The sequence below is a fragment of the Thalassophryne amazonica genome, chromosome 14 (genome assembly GCF_902500255.1).
Source record: "Thalassophryne amazonica chromosome 14, fThaAma1.1, whole genome shotgun sequence".
In the NCBI taxonomy this organism is placed as follows: domain Eukaryota; kingdom Metazoa; phylum Chordata; class Actinopteri; order Batrachoidiformes; family Batrachoididae; genus Thalassophryne; species Thalassophryne amazonica.
The window spans coordinates 83020890-83026889 of NC_047116.1; positions in this window are offsets into that span (position 1 = coordinate 83020890).

Sequence of the window (6000 nt, forward strand, 5' to 3'; positions counted from 1 at the left end):
ATTGTTTTTATGTTTATTTATTTATTAGTATCTGAGTGGGTTTATTGTTTTGTATAGTTGTATAATCATTTTTATGTGCAGCACTTTGGAAACTGTTCTGTTGTTTAAATGTGCTATATAAATAAAGTGGATTGGATTGAAAGACTGTGCTGACCAGCTTGCTGGGATTTTTGCCAAAATCTTCAACCAGTCCCTGACACAGTCTGCTGTCCCGTCATGCCTGAAGACATCCATCGTTGCCTGCCTACTCAAGAAATCCCTCATCACCAGCTTCAATGACTACCAGCCTGATGAAATGTTTAAAAAAACTTGTTAGAAGTCACATCATGTCTTTCATAACCCCCACTTCAGACCCATACTAATTTGCTTACAAGGACAACTGGACAATAGAGGATGCCATGACCACTGCCCTCCACACCACGCTGACTCACCTCAAGCAACAGGATACATAAGCCCATCCTCCCTTTGTGGATTATAGTTCAGCATTCAACACCATCCTCCCCCATGGCCTCGGGAGGAAACTGCTGAACCTCTGTCTACCTCATTCCACATGTCTTTGGATTAAGGACTTTCTGTCAGATTACTCACAGAGAGTTGGGATTGGACCTCACGTATCCACAGCTCTCACACTCAACACACGACACCAAAGTGGTAGGCTGTTTCACTGGAGGAGATGAGTCCAATTATGGGGATGAGTTGGAACAGATGAATACATGTTCTACGTTTTGTTTAATTCCAGTTTTACTTTCATGTTCTATAGCATTCTTCCTGCATTTTCCCATATAGTGGGCATCAAGTTTATCCATGGGGTTGCTGGCGTAAATGTTAGCTAGACAGCAATGAGCATGGGCTGTGGCGAGTGTTCAGGACACAGACAAACTACAAGTGAGCTCAATCACAGCTATTTGTAATTTTCCATAATTTACAGTGCATCTGGAAAGTATTCACAGTGCTTCACTTTTTCTTTTTCCATATTTAATGTTACAGCCTTAATCCAAAATGGATGAAATTGACTTTTTCCCTCAAAATTCTACACACAAAACACCACAATGAAAATGTGAAAAAGTTTTTTTTTTTTTTTTTTTTTTTTTTTTTTGCAAATGTATAAAAAACAAACAAAACTAAGAAAATACATTAACATAAATATTTACAGCCTTTGAAGCTCAAAATAGAGCTCAAGTGGATCATGTTTCCACTGGTCATCCTTGAGATGTTTCTAGAGCTTTATTGCAGTTCACCTGGGAGAAACTCAATTGACTGGACATGATTTGGAATGGCAGACACCTGTCTATATACTGTATAGGGTCCCACAGTTGACAGCACGTCAGAGCACAAACCAAGCATGAAGTCAAAGGAATTGTCTGTAGACCTCCAAGACAAGATTGTCTTGAGGCACCAATCTGGGGAAGGAAACATTTCTGCTGCTTTGAAGGTCCCAATGAGCACAGTGGCTTCCATCATCGATAAATTGAAGAAGTTAGGATTCACCGGGACTCTTCCTAGAGCTGCCCGTCCATCCAAACTGAGCGATGGGGGGAGAAGGGCTTTAGTCAGGGAGGTGACCAAGAACCTGATGGTCACATTGTCAGAGCTCCAGCTTTCCTCTGTGGAGAGAGGAGAAACGTCCAGAAGGACAACCATCTCTGCACTAATCCATCAATCAGTCATGTATGGTAGAGTGCCAGACGGAAGCCACTCCTTCGTCAAAGGCACATGGCAGCCCACCTGGAGTTTGCCACAAGGCACCTGAAGGTCTCTCAGACCATGAGAAATAAAATTCTCTGGTTTGATGAGACAAAGATAGAACTATTTGGTGTGAATGCCAGGCCTCATGTTTGGAGGAAACCAAGCACCATTCCTACAGTGAAGCATGGTGGTGACTGCATCATGCTCTGGGGATGTTTTTCAGCAGCATAAAGTGCGAGACTAGTTAGGATTGTAAGAAAGATTAATGCAGCAATGTACAGAGACATCCTGGATGAAGACCTGCTCCAGAGCACTTTTGACCTCAGACAGGGGCAGTGCTTCATCTTTAAGCAGGACAATGACCCTAAGCACACAGCCAAGATATCAAAGGAGTGGCTTCAGAACAACTCTGTGAATGTCCTCGAGTGGCCCAACCGGAGACCAGACCTGAATCCGATTGAACATCTTTGGTGAGATCTGAAAATGGCTGTGGACAGGCGTTCCCCATCCATCCTGTTGGATCTTGAGAGGTGCTGCAAAGAGGAGTGGGGAAAATTGCCCAAAGATAGGTGTGCCAAGCTTCTGGCATTATATTACAGAAGACTTGAGGCTGTAATTGCTGCCAAACTAACATCAACAAAGTATTGAACAAAGGCTGTGAATAATTATGTACGTTATTTTATTTTTTTTAAATTTTGAACAAATTTGCAAAAAATTATAAACAAACTTTTTTTGATGCTGTCATTATGGGAGTTCTGAGAAGAAAAATAAATTTTCTCCATTATGGAATAAGACTGTAACATTACAAAATGTGGAAAAAGTGAAGTGCTGTGAATACTTTCCAGATGCCTTGTAGTTATTATTATTAGGTAATAACACCTGTGGGCAAGAAGGCAACACCACATACAGTAATCTGACATTTGACCAACACATACATCAACCAACACCTGCACATTGTTGTACATTTCCATGTGTTGGTTGGTATTGTGCTATATCTATAAATGTGGGAGAAAAATATACTCAATTTTGGAATTAGGCTTTGACATAACAAAATGTGGAAAAGGTGAAGTGCTGTGAATACTTTCCAGATGGACCGTATCCAGCATCCACTAACCATTCAGCAGGTGGCAGATACATAATGAATATTGCAAAGCTAAAACAAAGATTTTGCTACGATTTATCTGGTATGTTAAAGGTTTTCAGACAGCAGTAGGGTTTGAAATGATCTCAGCATTTCTATAAAAAAAACAATTACACAGTCCTTCCAAGGTTGTCATTCATCCTGAAAACATGAAAAGTGGTTAAAAAACCCTTGGATTAATAGCTGCATTCAATAATGTGGATCGTCGTATATTACTTGATAGGCTGGAGTGTTACTTTGGGATTACTGGAAGTGCCCTTGCATGGTTGATGTCATATCTATTCAGTCATTTTCATTGTGTTTTATGTGATAACACTACTTCTAACCTTAGTGATATGAAATTTGGGGTTCCACAGGGATATGTCTTGGGCCTCCTGCTTTTCTCCCTTTATATAGCACCCCTTGGGCATATACTGAGGTGTTTTGGTATTGCCTTTCATTGCTATGCTGATGATACTCAGTTGTATTTGCAGATAACTGCTGGTCATCTCATTTCTATAAAAACACTAGAGGATTGCCTTGCACCAGTGAGAGGCTGGATGTCTAGTAACTTTCTACTTCTAAATTCAGATAAGACTGAAATGATGGTTCTTGGTCCACCAAGATATTGGCATCAATTTGATCAGCTAGCGTTTGGCTTAGGTTCGTATGTCATGCATCATACGGACAGGGTGAGGAACCTTGGGGTGATTTTTTTGACCCTGCATTGTCTTTTGGTCTTCATATTCGGGATATTACGAGAGGTACCTTCTTCCATTTGCAAAATATAGTGAGGATTCCTTCCATTCTGTCCATTGCTGATGCTGAGACCCTGATTCATGCCTTTGTTTCCTCCAGCTTGGATTATTGTAATGTCTTATTTTCAGGGTTGCCGCAGTCCAGTATCAAGGGTCTCCAATTAGTTCAGAATGCTGCTTCCAGACTTTTGAAATGGAACAGAAAGTTTTACCACATTACACCTGTTTTGGCATCCCTCCATTGGCTACCTGTCTCTGTGAGATCAGACTTTAACGTTCTGTTATTAGCCTCCAAATAAAGAAGACGTCACCACTGTGTTTGGTCCACCGTCTGCCTCTGCTCGTTTTTGTCTTATTTTTGTGTGTTTTTGCACATGTCGTGCCCCCAGTGTCACTTGTGCAGGTGTACAATCACCTAACACTGCTAAAAATCCGTGATTCGATAATCTGCACTGCTTTTTATGACAACTACGAGCAATCAAACCACTGCCTTTCCTCGGCTCTGTCCCGGCTTGTCTACAGTGTCCTGTCAGCGCATTACCACGCAACAAGCGCAACAGGCAGCGGGGAAAAAGAGGGGGAATCCGCGTGAAAATGAGGAAGTACCTGGCTTTTTTTGATGGGTATCACCACCACTGCTCTCCTGCTGCATTTCCAATCCAGTGTGGGTTGTTTTGCCTGCTCTGCAGCTACGGATCGCTCTGTCAAACCTTCTCTGAAGCCTGTCACTCACTTCCGTGTTTGGCGGCCTGCCAAGATCCAGAGCCGGGGCCGCATACTGGAGAATCTCCGTCCAATCCTCCGCGCAGACCAGCAAACTGCATCCCTCAGTACACTGCATTCTGCTCTTGTAAATGCCAGATCCCTCACTAATAGGACATTTATATTCAATGATTTCATTTGCACGAATGATTTGGATCTGCTTTTGGTGACTGAGACATGGCTGAAACAAGGTGATAACAGCGCTTTTATGGAGATCCTTCCCTCCGGATACTCCTTTTTAGCGCACCTCGAGCTTTGGGCCATGGTGGTGGATTGGCCACAGTTTACAAATAGGACTGGAAATGCCATCTTATCCAAGGTAGTGACTTTTCCAACTGTTTGTAATAAGTTTCACATCCCCCCTATTATGTGCTGCCATCTATCGCCCCCCGAAGTACAATAAGGATTTAATTTCTTTGTTGAGTTCTCTGACTTTTTATCAGACATTCTGCCTAAATATGACAACATACTAATCTGTGTGGACTTCAACATTCATGTTTGCTGCCCTCATAACCAATTGGCCAAGGAATTTAAATGTCTAATTGACTCTTTTAATCTGACCCAGCATGTTGACTGCCCCACACACGAGCTTGGACATACGCTAGATTTGGTCATTTCACATGGACTGTCATTGACTTGTAAAGGGACAGCAGCCACCCATATTTCAGACCATATACCTGTGCTGTTTGATTTTGTTGCTCCAAGTCCAATAACCAAGTCCTCAATTTCTGCGTGTGCTCACCGGACCATCACCTCCTCCACAGCTGCAGAGTTTGCATCTGCCTTCATGGATACTCATTTGCACTCTGTGGATAGCATCTCACTGCCTCCAGATGACTTCATCATCTCCTTCACCTCCACCTGCTCCAGGATATTGGACACCATTGCACCCATAAGATGCAAATCCACAAAGCCCAAACTGGACCCCTGGCTAAATGATATCATGAAAGCTCTGCGCAGGAGCTGCAGACAGGTTGAATGCAGATGGAAAAGGGATCGTCTGCAGGTCTCTTTAGAAATTCTGCATGCCAGGCTGGTGGAGTATCAACGAGCAGTCACTTTGGCTAAATCTCAGTATCTTTCCCGGGTCATTACTAACAGTTCTAGTAATCCTAGAGTGTTATTTAACACCATCAACTCAGTCGTAAATCCACTGACAGTGTTGGCAGATGTCTCCATCTTGACCTGTGAAAAATTTCTCAAATTTTTCACTGATAAGGTAGCAGCAGTAAGAGACAACATTGTTAATAACTCTGGTGTCTGTGTAGAAGTGGTCTCTCCCACAATCCCAGCAGCAACTCTGGATCACTTTGAGCAGGTGTCTCTCTCGCTCCTCTCTGAGGTGGTGCAGAGCATTTCACCTGGTTATTGTCCATTGGACATAATTCCCACTAAGTTATTAAAAGAGGTCTTTACTTCTGTTGGGCCATGCCTCATCTTATTTATTAACAGTTGTCTTAGCTCTGGAACAGTTCCACAAGTGTTTAAACATGCTGCTGTCAGACCACTACTTAATCCACAGCCTGTCCAGTGGATTTTTATTTTATTTTTTACCACTGTTGTGCGTTACCTGTGCTGCTCCACAGCCTGTCCAGTGGATTTTTATTTTATTTTTTACCACTGTTGTCGTGCGTTATCTGTGCTGCTCCACAGCCTGTCTAGTGGATTTTTTTT